Source organism: Cinclus cinclus, chromosome Z (genome assembly GCF_963662255.1).
Source record: "Cinclus cinclus chromosome Z, bCinCin1.1, whole genome shotgun sequence".
In the NCBI taxonomy this organism is placed as follows: domain Eukaryota; kingdom Metazoa; phylum Chordata; class Aves; order Passeriformes; family Cinclidae; genus Cinclus; species Cinclus cinclus.
In genome coordinates this window covers 28,023,855-28,042,483 of record NC_085084.1, presented here as the reverse complement: position 1 = coordinate 28,042,483, position 18,629 = coordinate 28,023,855, and positions in this window count along the sequence as shown.

Sequence of the window (18,629 nt, the reverse complement as noted above, 5' to 3'; positions counted from 1 at the left end):
GCACTTGCTGTGACTCAGTCCTTGCAATCATCTAATTGCAGGCATCTCCTGCACTGCTCACACTGCTCATAAAGCTAAGGAGTGTGGCAAACAGCTGTCCAGCCTCATCACCTTCCCAAACAATGGTTACTGCAAAAGAAGGCAAGCAGTGGCTTGGGAGCATGGAGAACTGCTATCCTTCTGTGCAGCACTGCAAAAGCAGGCCATGGCACAGGTTACTGCATTGAAGGCCAGCATTAAGAAGTATGAGGAGATGTTGGAGTGAGTCTAGAGGAGTGCCATGAAAATTACTGCAGAGCTGGAACCCCCCTGCTATGAAAACAGGCTGAGAGTTGGGGTTTTTCGGCCTGAGGAAGAAAAAAAACCTTAATGTATGTACAGTGACAGCATCAGGCGCAGCTCCAGGCATTGCCAGATGGATGAGGGACCTGGATTGTGCTGCTTTGCTCTGTGTGGGAGCAGCCTCACCTCAAGCTTTGAGTGCCCCAATGTAAGAAAGACATGGAGCTACTAGAGAGTGTCCAAAGGAGGCAACTAAGACTGTGAAAGGTTTCGGGGGCAAGACTTAAAAGGAGGAGCTGAGGTCACTTGGCACATTCAGCCTGGAGAAAGCTGCAGGACTGGTTTACAACTTCCACAGGTAGGGCAGTGGGAGGTAGGTGCTGATGTCCCCTGTCTGGTGACAGTGATAAGATACAACCAAATGGAATGAAGTTGCTAGCTGACGCCTAGGAAAAAGTCCTTCCCTGAGGGGATGGTCAGTCACTGGAACCTGTAGCTTGGGGACGTGGTCACCATGTCAACAAGCCTGGCAGAGTTCAAAGGGTGTCTGGATGACAGCTACGTGGTTTATCTTTTTACACAGTCCTGCAAGGCCCAGGTATTTGGACCCAATGATCCTTAAAGGGGTCCCTTCCAACTTCAGGTATACTACAGTTACATTACTCTTTTACGCGTCTAAGGTAATTGGTTGAAATACCACTAAACACTATTTCCCCATTACTTGGCAATGTAACAGCTTTCCATTTTTAAACAAGTTGACAATTTGTACTTGGCAGCTTTTGTTATGAATAGAATTAATTGTGTGTAGGTCTTGCATACAGTCCTTGTCTTTTGCAGTGTTCCTTCTAGAACATAATAGGTTTAATTAAACCTACTCAGTCTGACAAAACATATTTTAATGATGCTCTGTAATGCCAGAGATTTTGCATTTAATGGCACTTAGAGCATATTGACAGACAAAGCAGTTGTGACATGTTTATATTGAATCAAAACTCTGTTTTAATTAAAAATGACACAGTATTTATGACACGTGACACATTGATTATTAAGGATGACATCATTTCAGGAGAGTAGATGTTATTGCTCTGAAATGTAATGACAGTTTTAGAACGATTATCTGTACTTCAGGTTTCCTATGGCTTTTGATTTCCTTTCAGTTAATTAACTTTAAAGATATTCATTCCAGATAGCAGGTCAGATTCAACTGCAGCAAATAAAACCTCAGAAATATGGGTTAAACCAAAATAGGTCACTATATTTAAGTCCTTAAATCTCAGATTATACATGGTCGAGTTGGGTATTTCATACAGGGCCAGAAGTTGTATTTGGTGATCATGATGAGTCCCTTCAAACTCCAAATATTTTATAATTCTATAATTGTATTATTTTTAGTTAAGGATATGGGCAAAAATATCTCAGGAAACATTGTAGAGTAGTCGTATTTCTTGGTGAGTGCCATGCAGTAAGTGGTCATGTGCACACAAGATGCTATGCAGAGTAGTTAAACATGTTTACAGAGTAAAGTAAACATGGTTACATCCTGTGGCTGTGCTTTTCCACGCAGTGAGCTGTCCATTTAGCCTCACATGCTCAGTGGAGCAGCCTTTAAGCTTGTTCCTGCAGTAGTACAACAAGCTAATTTCAGCATTAAAAAATGGTATTTTACTGGTGCCCTTTCTTGTTCTCTTAATAGGTATTTTGTCTCTCTGTGAAACAGAGATCAAGTCTGTGGTTTTGCTGGAGGTTTCTCACCCAAGCCGCAGTTTATCTTTGGCCAAATTGCAATTCTCAAAAATTGCAAACACAGTTTATGCTTTGCAAAAACATAAGATAATGCAGATGCCTTCAGGAACACTTAAGATTCTGCAACTCTTTCATATTTTTTGTCTTTCCTTGATTTTCAACATCTCCTTTATGCTAGGAATTACATTCTGACCTCCTTTGTGTCTCTCTTGACTTGCCCTCTTCCCAAATTAGAGCATATGCTAAACCACCTCTCTGAAAGGCTGCATTTAAATATATTTCCTTTGTTTTCCTTTCCTTAGTTTTCCCCAACTAATAAATTAACATATTCTTTCTCTTATTTTTATATGCCTAGCTTTTGATTGGCCAGACTTGAGAATTACTTCTCTGAGTTTCTGGAGTTTAATTGCATGTAAATTAGTTCTTTCATTTGCCTGAATGTCCTAACCACTTTCTATTAACATTGCTTTGAAAGATCCATTTTCTTTGCTCCAAAGACCTCATATCTCAATGTAAGTTTACAATATTTTCTGGTTCATTAGTCTGTATCTTAAACTAAAGCAGCAAAACAAAATTGGTGCTGCCGTGTAATCAGTTTTGTACAAACTGATATGTTTAAATTTCTCTTCAGGATGTTCTCACTAATTTTCCCATTTGGGATCTCTTTGGCTTTCATGTATGTTAACTGACAATTTATCATTTGTTAATTTTCTGCAAAGCACTTACCAGACTATAAAATACAAGACCCAGCTCAAAATTTGTGAAGTGTATTATAGGTGATGTCTGTGGGTGAGTTTTTGAGGTCATGTTAGTGCTCTTTTGTTTTATGTAAACTGTCCCTTGGTGATCTGTATATTGGTACACAGCAGGCCTTGGCTTTGGGCTGTTTAGTATCACAAAACCAATGTTATTCCTTCCTTGGTAAGGAGTTTGAACAGAGTTAACATTTAGGAATCAGTGAAGTTGTAATTTTTTTTTTAATTTGCATGAGTGTTTGTTAATATTCTGTCTAGCACAAACATATCATCATTCATTAAAAGGAAAATTGAGCTCTGATTTCTCAAAGATCCCAAGGGAAACTCATACTTTTGCACACTAATCCTGCTAAAAGAAATCTAAACTAGTAATTTGATTTAATTTGTAGCTGTGGGTAATAGACATGCAGCCTTCTGATATTTTCTTAGTTTTTGCTGATGTTATCATATAACATTATTTTTCAGATGAATGGAAATATTTATGTAAAAGTTGACTATGCATAACCGTACTAATGTTATCAGAGCAGTGCCTGTTGTGAATTTCCTTAAGCTACTCAGGAGTTCAAGAGAAGCTGAAAAATTTGTAAAATGTCTCTAAGACTTGTCAGTAGACCTATCTAAAACTAAATGCATCTGTAGAATGTACTAAATCAAGATGTAAAGTCTACTTAACTTTCCCTTTTTTCACTATTTGCTTCTAAAGTGCTCCTTTTTTTTTTTTTAATAAATCTAGATCACCTTAAGTAGCAACATAAAGTATTGTTTTAATAATCTTTGGATGCTGTGGCTACTTGCTTGTTGACGTATGTGAGCACTTGAAGTATTGTTTAAAAAACTAGAATTCCTGGTGTGTATTTTAAGTGTCCTGCACTTAGGAATGTTGAAAACAAATTTTGGTTTCTCAAATGAGTAGCCTGTTGGTAAGAGGAGTGAGAAAGAGCAAATAAATTGATTTGCCTCTGCAGGAATGCCTCTTGTGTGGTGATAGAATGCATTTTTCAGTCCAGAAATACCAGTATGATGCTAGTGTACATAGAGATGGTTGAGCAGCAAAATCAGTTCAAGGGAAAAGTTTTAGTGAGGCATCAGTAAATGTGCATCTGGGAGGGAAAGAAAATAGCTAGTAAATTTCCCAAGAAAAGGAGAGAATGTTGAAAAAAATGTTAGTGGTTTACAGAGAGAAGTACTAATATAACTATGGGAACCTGAATAAATTTGGAAGTTGATTTTCTAAATTTTATGTTGCATTTGCTTATGTAAAACTGCATAAATGTTTTTGTGTTAGTGTAAAATATTATGTGTAGTTAGAGAAAGAAAGGGAGAATGTGCATACTTTGTCTCACCAAACTGTGCATAAATGAAGACTAAAATTTGGCTTTGGGTTTTTAAGGATGTTTATTTCAGCCTCTTGTTCTATTGTTTATAGTGTCAGAAAATTCTCTTTACAGGGCCTGTGCTCTGTGTTGGATGAACTTTATTTTTAATATATTTTCAAACAAAATGCACTGTAGAAACCCTAGGGAATTGCTCTGTTCACAGCAGAAACCCTTTAATGTTCTCGTGAACACATAAGAAATTACAATTTTGGAGTTTGTCTCAAATTTTATCCTATTATATTATTTTTAAAATAATAATTTTTGGTTATGTCTGTCTTCTCATTCAAAAAGCGCTGTAGTAGTGGAGTTTCATAGCTCCTTCCCATTTTTTAACTTCCCTGAGGGTAGTTGGAGGGGAAGAATGTCATAGAGCCTTCAGTGTCTACTGGCCCCTACTGGGCCTTTCATGTCCAAGTACTCTTTTCACTGAGCCATGGACAGAAACCAGTGAGGTACCTTCTAGTTTGGGTTCAGATTTTGTTAGATACCAACTCTTGCAGGGAGGTTTAGGTGTGTGGGAGTCCTTTGAAAATCCACTTGTCAAACACACAATAACTGCAACCAGAGTCCAGCTCTATTTCAGTTAAAGGTCAGCAGCAGGGTCTAAACTAAAATGCACACACAAATGTCTTGGGTAAAGGAGGGGCCACCAAGCAGCAAAAGCTGTTGCAGATACTTTTCAGTGCGGAGCAAGGTCTGAGACCATTCCTCTGAAGGCCATATGTAGGAAATGTCTGGGAAAAAGACTACAAACCTTTAAAATCTTGTAAAATCTTGAAGCTATATGTATTTTTTTAAAGTGTCAGAATAGTTATATAAAATAATCTATGAAACTAAGGAGGAAAACCATATCCGTAAGGCTACTTAGGAGTTTGAATTACTTATTCAGGGAAATGAATCCGGAAAATTTTGACACCTTGCTATTTCAAGAACACTAGCATTGCTTTTTTTAATCTCTAACTGAAAGAGTACATCTTGTCTGAGGAAAGGATTAGTTTTTTGGAGATTTTTTTTTAACCTCTGTTTATAATTCAATCCTTGTTCTTCACACAAGAACTGTTTTGCTGTAGCAACTTTACTAGGACCCAGTAGAGTTCATACATAGCTTGTAAACAACATTTTTTGTCTTTGTAAACCCTTCAAACTGAAAATTTTGTCATGGTTGAGTAGAATTGTGCACTGCATGCTCAACCATTAGACCTGAAGACAGACTAATTAGATGTTTGCCTTTTGCTACATGATATTAAGACTTAAATCCTATCACACCTTAAGTTCATGCAATTGTAGGCATCAATCAATTAGATAAAGGAAAAACAGGTCAATTTTATTAGACCCCCATGACTCAGGCAGTTGATTATACTGAGAAAACACAGGACTTGGTGCTTTAGTGGAGGGTTTGCTTTTGTAATTGACTAACTGCTGCCTCCTGCTCTGTTGACCTTCACTAATTTGTAGTATTGTCTGTCATTCCTTATCTGCAGTCGAGTGGGGAGGTTCATATGTAAACATCAACATTGTTAAGGTCAGGGGGGACTACATTTGTCTCTGTAGCCAGTTCATTTTTAATTGTGTGTACAGCCGGGATGCAGGCTTCATGCCACTTGGTTCTGCATATCTGTCTGAAAATCTACAGCTTTTGTCAGACTGTCACTGTTTTAATAATAACAAAATGAATAATGTAAGCAGCAATGGATCATTTAAAACCCTTGAGAGTGTCTTCTGGTACAGTGCCTGTACTGCCACAGCACTGCAGGTGGGTGGCATCCCCTGGGAATTGGCTCCATCCAAGGGCATAGAACACTCTGGTGAGCCCTGGGTGGTGTGGAGCTGTATCACAGAGGTCCTGCTGTGGCTGCTGTGAAACTCTTTCCCTTTGAGGTATCAGCGTAGTGGCTGAAACTGAGAAAAAACTGCCCAAAATTTTTACTCCAAAAGGTTGCATAAATACTCTCATGTTGTATTTACCAGTGCTTCCCAATATATTTACGCAGAGTGGAAAAGTGTGTAAATTATTTCAATGGCCTGGCAAGTTTCCAACATTTTTTAGAAAAAATATTTATTTGGTCTCACTACCAATTTAACATTTAAGTCTTTGCAATTACATTGTCAGTCCTTTTAGTTAGAAATATGGAGACAAAAGTGCTCAAGGACCATTGTTGTATTGTACTTTCCATAACATCACATTTCTACTGTGGAATTCCTGTATTTTTCTGCCTCTTGTCTTTTTATTACCTCTAAATTGTTATGAAGTATCAGTTCTGTTGTGATATATTCCATATCCTGATATATTTTAACAGAAACTATTTTTGGTAGTAACTGTATTAAATGTCCTTATTTCACCTCTTTGTTCAACATAGCAAGGTTTCTATTTCAGCAAATAATTCTTCTTCCTTTGATGTTTCTTCCCTTCAGATGTTTGTATCCAATTATATTATTTTCCCCTTTTTTCACCTTGGCTAAAGTGGCATACTTGGTAGTCTTTAAGATTTTTTCCCAGATTTGTCCTCAAATTCATCCTCTAGCCTCTTATGCTGATACTGCTTAGCCTAAAGATAGGGTTTTTATTCAGTTGTCTAGCTAAATATGAGATGTCTTGGTGCTGTCACTTTTCTAGCAGATGACTGTTCCTTCTCTGCCCTGTAATGAAATGGAGCACCCATATGTAAATTTTTACTTCCCTGCTCTATATTCTTCTGAGCTGCCCCATCACAATCTGCATTTAATTATTAGTATTCTGAATTATTTTGTATGCAAAGGTCCTAGTTTGACTTTTTTCAGGTTGATTTGCAATGTAATTTGTTTTTATCCCAAAGCTTCCTTGTTTTTGAAACACTACATGCATGCATTCATAACCCCACAGGCATTGTATCAGTCAAGAATAAAATTGACACATTTTCTTCCTGCTAAAGATTATTAATGAGAATACTAAATAAGTGTGTTTTTTCTAACTGTGATTTGAGCAAGAAATATAAAACCAAGGGGAATGGATGCTTCAAGGTCTATCTGTGAAGCACTCTTGAATGTATGGAAAGAAGATGAGTGCATTAATGAACAATAAGCAGCTTCACTTTGGCAAAAGTCAGTGAAAGTGTTTTTAATGACAGTGACCTACCTGATCCTCCCTCCAGCATCACTTCTTCAAAACGATCTCCACAAAACAGTGCTAACATGTACAGAATGCTGAGAAGCATTAAAACCTATCCTGTGTGTTGCAATGACTAATTGAAAGGAGCAGCTTGATGAATTTTCTAGTTCAGTTGTCTGTCTTTTGCAGAGAAACTGCATTTCTGAAACATGGCAAACTGAGACCGAAAAGTTATTGCCTCTAGCAGTTGGTCTTTGATCTGGCTCTAACTGATGTTGCATAGCTGTGAATTCCTCAAGGAATGAATGATGAAGCTACTGATGAAATGATGAAACATTGGTTCTGGACTGTATTACTTGCAGATCAGGATGATGAAAGAGAAAAATTATCAGTGTACATATTAACCCTGCAGTTGTGTTACACTGCATTTCCTTGAGCACATGGTCATGTTTAACCCTTACACTGCTTTCTTCAGAACTGTGCTGTTTGTGAGCCCTAACAGTGATGTGCCTTCTTGAGTACACCAAGTGTCCTTCCTGCCTGCCAAGCAAGTGTAGATGAAAGAGATGAAACTAATTGGTGCTCTAGGGAAATGGCAATAAAATACTATTCTCTTGTGTCAAATTTCTACATTGTAAGAGTGCTAAAAAAGAGCAAGCATTCCACAGTTCTCTGTGAGCTCAGGAGGTGGTGACAAGTTCATCAATGAAGGATGTTGTAAATTCCTCATACAACTAGTGGAGAGAAGGAAAATTCTCCAAAGGTTTGTGTCCTGATTGTTGTGTATAAATTGCTTGTACTTTCTTGGATGTTATTTTCCTACAACAGCCAGATATTTATCTCCCTGCCTTAGTAACATTGCTGTAGTGATGTACAGATTAAGAGTGAAAGGAAGTGAAAGCAAGGTCAGCCCCCAAATGAAAAAGCATTCTGTTACAACAAGCCCTTTTTTTCCCAGACAGAAGGGAAAGCTTTTTTTCATTTAAGCTATGATTTATCTTGCTGACAAGTGACTGAAACACAGAGTAAAGCAGAGAGAGAAATGGATAATGGGGTTAGTTCAATTTGGCCTTGTTTTCCAAATTTTGATCAAAAAACTGACTACATGATTTGAGGGGAATTGTTTTGTTGTGTTTAATTTTTTTAAAAAAAGTAATTATAGTTTATAAGAACCTTGTCACAATGCCCTAAACTTAGGAAATATTGTGACAAAACTGGGTTTAGTATTGGTACATTTTGTAAAGAAATAATATTTGTACAGTTCATATAATCAAGAATAATTTCTAAGTGTTTAGCAAATAACTGTGGCTTGTATGAAAACCTACACAGTGCATGGCATGGACCAAAAGACCTATGACAAGACACCATCTTTGAAAATTATTTTGAAATTGCTGGTAAACAAAATTGCCTTTATTAAGTCATGGGGCAATGGTGACAGTAGCCAGGGTAAGAGCTCAGCTGTGAGTTGGAGAGTCAGGAGTTTCTCAAGAGATTGGTATCAGGACTGGGAGGAAGGAGTCAATGAGTGTGGACTAGTGGGGAATAAATACTGGATGGGAATGAAAAATTGATATTTAGTCTTAGAAATCTGAGAGCATGTGATGTTACTGTAAGTGACATGTTCTTCTCTGGTAACCCTCCTAAAGCCCACTTTTCTGATTCTTACCGTGGTTGATTTATTAATTTCACCATCTGCTGGTGCTGGTTTTCCCATCTTACTGTCTAAGATATTAGGAATTTCAGGAGAGAATATTTTAACTGTCTTCATGTTTTTAAGCCTGAGACCCCCAGCCTCTTTTACACAGAGACAAACACTGATGCAGAGCACTGGATAAGTCAACATCATAACTCAGGAAAGAAATAAGCAGCAACATATGAAAATTTGAAGGGAGATTGTGAGTGTAAAAGGGAGACTTTGAACATACAAACAATTTTTATTGTAATGTGTTGTTCTTATGTAAGTGTTTTCCGTCTTGGCTGCAAGTCAGTGTGATATAGTACAATGAAATAGTGCTGCTTGTTTATAAACCCAGGGATTAATTCTACTGCTCTGCTCCTCTCAGCTTCTCATCCCTCAATAGAGGTTTTGAATAGAGCATGCAGCCACGGCCTTGCCTGAGGTATCTGGATTTTCTATGTGTCCGTTCTTTTTTTCCACAATACCAGAACATCCCTAACTGCTGAAGACTTGTGTTGAGGAGGTATTAGATACTACTGATGGCTGTAATTATTAATGGAGTTGTAACTGTGGCTTTCCACTCTCCCCGGGCCTGTTTTAAACTAAATGTAATGCTTTCTTTAGGTCAAATGTTCAGCTATGACTCGTGCCTTGTCCAACAGAGTCAAGGGAGGGCTGATAAGTGTGGGGATCTGTTATCATGTTCTCAGTTTCTGTTGACTTTTGTACTGTGAGGGCTGCTTGAATCATGATGCCTTGGAGGTGCAGGACAGATTGTTTTTCTTATTTATTCCAGATTTATGAGTAGAATCCTACAATTTTTAGTTTAAGTCCGAGTTAGCAATGTAAAAACCTGTATTTACTCTGATCATTTTCTCTAGTTCAGTATTCATGTTTCAGCAGATAGATAGGGAGAAGCACCAACCTCACAAATTTCTGTTCAAAGAGCCCCCAAATCCCCAAATCCTTTTAATTTCCATCTATTTTATGGTCATAGTGCCATGTAAACAAGATGTAAAATTTTAAAGGCTTCAGTTTCTCTGCTCTAATGTGCTGGTCACTGAAAGACATTAATTACCTTCTTACCACCTAGCTCCAGAAGAAGAATGGCAGTGGTATGTTGGTTTGCCTGGAAGCCGAGGTCAGGATAGTAAACAAATTAAAAAAATCTGTATGTAAATATCCTTCTCTTCCTCACCACAAACCTCTGTTTGACCTGTGTTATTTAATGACCACTTTTACCCCACTGTGTTGGTAAAATCATCTGTGATATCTCCCTTAGCTCCTTGACTTTCCCTGTGAAGGTTAGGCTTTATAGGATGTGGCAGATTTTGGTAGAACAGAGATTCCCCCTTTTTCAGTACTGACATCTTACTGGGGATCTGCAGTACCTGTCCCACCCTCCACTGGACCTGTTACCTTCCTTCTGGTTTTGCACCCAAGTTCCTACTCTTTTCGTCTGCATCAAAACTGCAGAGATAGAGGCTGAAAACACAGTGTTCTAATTCAGTCTTTGCTACTGGTGAAAAATGCAGTTATCAAAGTACCTGTTTGGATTAGGGTTAAAGGAGAACCTGTTTTGTCAGTGTTTAACAGGATTGAGCAAGGCAGGTGGGAACCAGACTGGTGCAGTGCAGTAGGGTTGACTAGCCAGGAGATGGCAGCTGAAGTACTCCTTTGCACTTGGAGCGAAAACCTGCCTGTAAATAGCGCAGATCATGCCTCTCTCCATGGGAAAATGCTCTACTTCATTAACGCTGTGCTAAACAGGAAAGTGTAATGGATGTGTGTTTTTATGCAATCACCTCAAGCAGTCCTCCCAGCCTTTGCATTAATTCTGAGTATTGTTGCGCAGTGGCATTCACAATTAATTCAGAGCTTGGAAAAAAGTGCTTCTTTGCCTTTCGTGCCTGTCTTTTCTGACTGAATTGAAAATTGGTAGATAAATTCTGAATTTTGAAGGATGGGGAGCCTGTTTCAATTTCTTTGGTTCTTTCCAGAGGCTAATGTCGAAATTTTTTGTACTTGGAGTGCCACAGACAGAATACAATCCAAATGACAATGACTTTAATCTTGCCAGTTGGGTTTAAGTGGTGTCAGCACAGCTTTCACAGGACTAACAATCTAGCCTATATATAAATAAATAGGCTCAATGTCTATTAAGTTTGCGAGGCAACACTAGTAAGGAGCAATCAAAACACAATTCCCAAGGTAGCCCCTGGCTATTTTATCCCTTACTGAGCAGAGGCTTCATATTAGAGGTTGTTGTCAACCAGCCAGTTAATCTTATAGAGGCGATGGCTGTTTCAGATGCTTGGATTAAGTGGTCACAAAACAACAAGCTACAGCTGGTCTGACTTCATTTTATGGAAAGTAATTACCCTGACAGCTGGAATCATAGGTGTTTAAAACAGTTTTCACTCTTACTAAGATGCAACAACTAGCTGAAGATTCCTAGTTTTGGCTAAATGTTCAGAACAAGCAGTCCTTAAATGATATAGTTTTTTAAGTGACAGGTTTTACAACAAGTGAGAAATACACTTCTATTCCATCTTACACTCAAGATGGCCAAAACCAACCAACCAACCCAAGAAAGAAAAATAAACAAACCATGCCCCTCTCCAAAAAACCAAGCTGAAACCACCAAACCCTCTGCTCCCCACCACCCACCAATCCCACCAATAAACAGCCAACCAAAAAACAAACACCAAACCAAATAAATACAAATCCTCGTGTCCAAAATAGAGTCTGTGCTTCTCTACCTGTCTGAAGGATGTCACACTACTTATAGGGTAAAGGACTTTTGTCCTGTAAGGTAATGAGTGCTTGCAGTTTCAGGTCCTGTCCCTGTGCAGACTGAAGATGTGCTTAAATCTTTTATATGTTGGAGTAAGATCTCTTTCTGGCATACTTGCATGCCACTGTCACACCTGTGCTACCTCATTGTGTTCACTGAAATGGATGCAACAACAGCAATGCACACTTGGAGAACTCTAGTACTCAATCAGGCGTCTTTCAACAGCAAAGTCTGTGAAGCATCATCTAATGATGTAAAGATGCACAGAACAGCACCTGTGTAATACCCCAGCCAATTCATGGAAATACATCTTTCTTTGAATTGTTCTCCCCTCCACTAAGCTTATCCCTGGTTTCCTCCACTCTCTATTGCAATGGGAAAAAAGTAAAAATGTCCAAACCACCCTTCTTGTCCTTAGTCTAGGTGAGAATGTCCTGCTGTCCCAGCAGGATGAAACTTCAGTGCAGCATCCATCAGCTGTACTTTGTGGAGAAGCTGATTTCCCATCCAGGCTGCTGGACTGTGAGAGAGAAAATCTGGATGGGTCCTCACATCCCATACAGCCTGCTCTTTTCTCGTGCTGAAGTGGGATTTGTATGTGCATCACAGAGTTTCCAGGGGAAGAACTCTAGCTCCAAGGCTCTAGTCCTGAACTGCTCGAGACTGTCCATTTCTGTGCTGTTGCAGCTTTGGTGTGCAAGAGAAGAGGATTGAAATGAGGATGTCACCTGGGGGCACTATTGCAGCCAGATACTCATGTCTCGTGTCATTTGCATTTGAAAGTTTATAACAGCAGAATATATTTTTGGTAAAACTGCTCTTTATCAGAAGGTTTCTTTTAGCTCGACTACTGGTTATAATTTTAAATTAACTGTGCCCCTCAGTGGAAAAACATCAGCAAAATTAATAATAAAGAAACCTAATTTCCTAGGTTGCTCACTGTTGAAGTTTAGCTTATTTGATGAGCCAAACCTTATTTTATCTTTTAAAATTTCCTGCAAAAAAATAACCACTTCCATGTGAGTTCTGCCAAAACAAATATTCACATAGTTTTATCTTTTGAGGTAAGCTGATATTTCATACACTTTGTTTCTATATATGCTTTCTGCATCTAAAAGACAGATGTATCCAAGATTAGTTTCCAATAGCCATGCCTTGTTGCAAGAGACAAAAAATGCTTTGAGAGCATTGATTGCACTCATTTGTGGAGCTTACCCTTGGACCAAACAGATATATATATATATATATATATATATATATATATATATATATATATATATATATATATATTTGGTATTATTTTGTAGCAGGTATGGGGCAATAACAGAGAAAAAACCAGTTCTGCTTATGTTTGTGACACTAAATGTGCTGCGATAGAGTTGTAATGAAATAGTAAATAGGTAAATTAAAACTGTTGAGAAAACAATCAAGCTATTTGTGATGTCCCATATGCTGAGACTATTGTGAGGGTCACTTGAAACTGTGATACTTTATACATATCTTATATTTGGAAAAGCTGGGTATTTTCCGTGCTAAAATGTGCCTGTGCAAAATTCTCATCTTTTCTTCTGTAGTTGTAAAAGGTCCAACTCAACAATGAAAATGCATTGAATAGTATGTCATGGAATACTACTTTGAAAAGGAATGTACTGAAAGTGTTAGATAGGCAGGGGCAGTCACTGCTCCTGCAAGCAGTTTTGCCATTCTGCAAAGAAGGATTTTAAGAGTGTTAAGATTAGTGAGTAAATTTTTCCTGCATGACTTATTATGTGTGGCCTTTCATAGTATCCCTTCAGCAACTGCTGCATGACATGACCTTTTCAACATATTTATCAGTCTGGGACATACAGATGATGCAGAGTTATAAATGTGGTTGATGGGGGAGAAATGACCAGTTCAAGGGGAGTGTTCCAAAATCAGGTTTTGATACAGGTGCTTTGGGACACATCTGATATTTGAGCAGTGTATTTTACTTGAGGGATATGATGACTTATTACAGTGGTTTTCTGATACTCCCCTGTGACGTTTCTGGCATGCATCCATGAAGCTTCAGATATTACAGTAGACCATCTTATCATTGAGGTCAGTGACTGAATTTCTGTTAATTTCAATGGTACAAGGTTAAGACCTGGGAATCTGGGTGAATTTCTGTACTGATTTAGCATTCTGCTTTTTACCTTTGAAGGATAACACACACACACACACACAAAAAAAAAACACCAACAAAAAAACCCAAACCAAACAAAAGAAATTCTATCTTTCTGCATTAATTAATTTACATGGACACTAATAATATGTCCATGTGAGTTCATGTGTTGCATTCCTGGCACTGATTGGCATATTTTACATTCTCAGATTTTATACTATCTCCCCAGATTTTCAGCTATTTCCCCAGCAGATACAAATAAGGAAAGAAAGACTGCAAATTACGGGCAGATTGGAATGAGATAGAGCAATGTCATGATCCAGTGTTTGTGATATTCGGAGGAAGAATAAGATACTTCATCAATCATCTCACTTTAGCCTCTAATTTCTAATAGAACAAGGTTTGCATATGGTATCAGTGACCTAAGTGCTGCTTTTTGAACCTGTTTTGAGCAGGTTTTGCATTAAAATGATACATTTCTGATGAATTATAGAGTTTCTTGATGGATTTATTTTTCTCATTTTCTGTTTTATGACTATCCTGCAGGACTTCAGATTTCCACTGTGATTCAGTTAGTGTCATTAGCACCTGTTTTACAGCCTGGAGCCAGTCCAGGGCAGGATTTCATTTCATAGCAGGTGTTTCATCACATGGGTGTGAAATCTGGGATGTGAACAGTGAAGAAACTCTCATTTTGTGTGTTCCTAAAGCTTTGACTTAGCCTTTTGTATAAATAAATAAATAACACTCCTCTTTACCCACTGACTTGTCTCAGAGGTCTGTTAAGGCTCTTCCTGACCAACAAGATGGTTCCTCAGCTGAGGCCTGTCCCTGCTTGGGGTTGGGACTTGCTGTTTCGGGAAATGAGACTCTTTAGGAAATAGAGTGAGGTTCCTTAGAGATGCACAGGTTAGGGAAATCCAGTGACTCAGTTCTCCCACAGGTTTAGCTTTTGTTCCTGTTGATCTCTGCTGATTGATGTCACCTGTAACTGACTCACTGCTTACAGAAGGGAGTTCCCAGTTATTTCTATCTCCTACATTTTGTTACGTAAAGGGATGTGAAAATGAACAAACCTGCTTTTGATTTTTCTTTTTTTGTTTGTACACTGTGCTCAGAAAAGGAGCAGACCTGCCATGAGTTTGTGTTGTTATCCCAAATATCTGAGACTCCCCAGTACCAGTTTACAAGAGAAGTTCAAGTGAAAAGAATCCGTGATTATCTGACAAATTTCTGGTTTCATGAGGTGAAGCCCATAGAGAAGGAGTTGTACATTACCAAAAATTTGTAAAATAATCAAGTACACCATAGGACACATGTAAAGAATGACTTCTTGTAATCTTTTATTGAAAATTCCTCTATTTTTCCAGAACTGCTCCCTGACGTCACTTTCAAAAATCTTGCCAGAAGTACCAGATTTGAAAGCAGACATCTGATTCAAACATTTTGCAGCTCATAAGTGGAGCTATCTCCTTAAGAAGAAAATAATTTCCATAGTGACCTGCCATAGCCTGTGGTGTTACTGGAATCATGGCAATGCTGGGATACTTGATAGTCTTTGGCTCTTCCCTGTTTAAGGGATGCATACAGAGCAATTAATTCTACAGCAACCATCAACATTTTCACTGGAGAGACAGTGATAGAGGTGGACTGGAAGTCTAGGAGACTGCATCCAGTTGAAATCCCCAAATTACAAACTTTTTGGGAACTTGCACACTAGTTAATCTTATGGTGAGGTTTCCTGCGCCCCCTTTCTCCACCTTTTCTTATGCTGAAATGAGTTCCTGCAGTCCTGGTAGATGCTGGGCTGGTGACAGAAACACTGCTGAAGTCCAGTAAAGAAAAGGAGGGGATGCTGGGGAAGGACTAGAGGAAGAGTGAAAGGAGGTTGTATGGTACTGTGCTGCAGTAGAGATGTGAATTTAGGGAGAAAGATTACAGAAAGACATAGAAACAGATAAAGCAAATTAATCTTTGAACTTCAACATAGTGACAAAACCAGATTCAAACAGATCAATTAAAAAAAAAGAGAGAGAAAACAACTCTGCTATATAAAAAGAAAATTATCTTTCCCTTTGGTTTTTGTGTTTTTTCTCCATTTTCATTCTGTTTTGTTCAGAACTATGTGAATATATACTCATGTTTTGGATTTTGACATTCAAATCCTGCAAATCTATCTCTCAGCTAAGCATTAACTACTCAATGAATTATCTTTAAACAAATTGACAAGTGTATACAGGACTGTAAAAAAAATCCAGAAGAAGAAGATGCCAATACGATAAAACATTCTGCTCTCTAGATCATATTGTATAGGAAAGCAAATTGAACACTTGGTTAAACTTCAGAATTTATAATGAATTTATGTATTTTATAACAGTGTTCAGAATTTGTTATGAGGTTTTCATTTATTTCTTGTATATCCATAGAATGAAATCAGAATATCCTGAGTTACAGGGGACCCACAAGGATAATCAAGTCCAACTCCTGGTTCTACACAGTACAGTCCCAAAAGCCAAGTGCTTGAGAACATTGTCCAAATGCTTCTTGAATTCTGCCAGGCTGGTATTGTGATCACTTCCCTGGGGAGGCTGTTCCAATGCCCACACCCTTTGTGTGAAGAATCTTTTCCTCATATCCAAACAAAACCTCTCCTGACACAACTTCAGGCCATTCCCTCAGGTCCTGTCACTGTCACCCCAGAGCAGGGATCAGTGCCTGCCCCTCCTGTTCCCCTCACATGGAAGCTGTAACTGCAGTGAGGTCTCCCCTCAGTCTCCTCCAGCCTGAACAGACCAAGTGACCTCAGCCACTCCTCACACGGCTTCCCCTCCAAATCCTTCATCATCCTCATGGCCCTCCTCTGGACACTCTCTAACAGCTCAATGTCTTTTTTGTGTTGTGGCACCCAGACCTGCCCCCAGCACTGGAGGTGAGGCTGTCCCAGAGCAGATCAGAGCAGATCAGGACAATCCCCTCCCTCCCCCAGCTGTGATGCTGTGCCTGATGCACCCCAGGACAGGGGTGACCCTCCTGGCTGCCAGGGAACTGCTGGCTTATATTCAACTTGCCATTGACCAGGACTCCCAGGGCCTTTTCCATGCAGTTTCAACTCTTTTAAAATAAAGAGTGCTACTCCTTTAATAATTTGAAAAGTAACATTGCATTTATTCACTAATCAGAAAAAATTGTAGATGCTGCTAGATTGAAAAACCTGCCTAAGAGCAGCTGTCAGAGTGGTCAGATGCACATTTTCAACTAGCTTTTTCCCCTTCCCATGAGACTGAGAAAGGGGAAATTAAATGAATATCAGTTGTAATATGTTCAGCTGAGAACAAATGGCTTAACTGTGGACATAGTACCAGTCAGAAAAACTCTTGCTTTTTCCACACCCAAAAGCTTCAAAGAAAAACATACACCTGGCACCTCTGCATATGTAGATGAAGCTGCAAATGTGTTAAGTGGAAGTAATTAAATTAGTCTATCATGTCCTACAATGTTTAGTGTCAATATGGCCAATGGAATTTTTATTGACATGTTTTCAACTTTTTCTGGTTTTAGTCTGTTTGTTGTTAACAAGTAGATTTTGTGATCTATACTTTTAAAGATGGCAAAAAGAATGGAAATGACAAAGAATATAACTGAGTTTGAGATGCTTGTCGTTATGGCTTCTGATGGGTAGAGAAGACTATATACAATTATTTTGTTTAAACGTGGTGAAGACACAGCATAAAGACTTCAGTGATTTCGTGCAAGTATTTTGAGGAATGTGTGAGACTGAAATGCTCATAGTCCCAACTTTAATCTGTTCCGGTGAAGCTTCAGTCCAGCTTCAGGAAGGAGGCAATAGAGCTCAATTCAGTTGAGCAGTTGAATGACTTTTTATTTGAAAAAGGGCTTTGCCAGCATCAGTCTCTGATCTAAAACAACACCCAATCCAAACCATTTCCATGTACCTGAGGACTCTCTTTTATGTTGACTACTGATGGTTGTACTGCAAGGTACCTCTGTCTGCTTTATATTTTTGTTTAAAATACAGGAATCCTGAGCAGTTTAAACACTTCAAAACCACAAAATGAGCAAGGTCTTAATTTCTCCAGTCACAGAAGCTGCATTGTTTTTACACTGATAGAAAGCAGCCATCCTTTTCCTACATGGGAAAAGATACCAGGCAGACATGAAGGATCCTCCCCAAAGTCTATGGCATCAAATCTGCGTCACAGAATTCTAAATTTTGCGTCTCCCTTCTGCTACTTAGTATTAGGACTGTTTGTGCTGGGGATGTCCCCTTGTGAGGTCTGAAGGGCTGAGTGTTACACCTGCAGACATTGTGTACTGTAGAATGCTCCAGGCTTGTACATGTAAGTCACAAAGAAGCACAGAAAGCAAAGCTTAGCACATGCCAGTGATTGCTATTTTCTTATGCAGAGCCCTAAGAGAGTCTGGGCATACGAAAACTAATGGACAGAGTGCTTTGCTGATCTTAATACAAGTCCTCTCCTGTGGGTAACTTTGTATTTTTAGAAGTAGACCTTGAATTCTGTCTGAAAATTTTCATGGGAATGGTTTTTGTGTGGTAACATCTGAAATGGTGCATGAGAGCAGTTTTCCTGTTTTATTTCCTGACATCTCTCTGTGGGAATTGCTATTAATGCAGCTAAACCAGCATAGTAAACCAAATTTTCCTGTCTGTTAGCAGTTGGTTCTTTCCCTTTTCCCTCTGTGGAATTTTCCCCATTGTCATGGTAAGATACCTGTTGTCTGGGACCT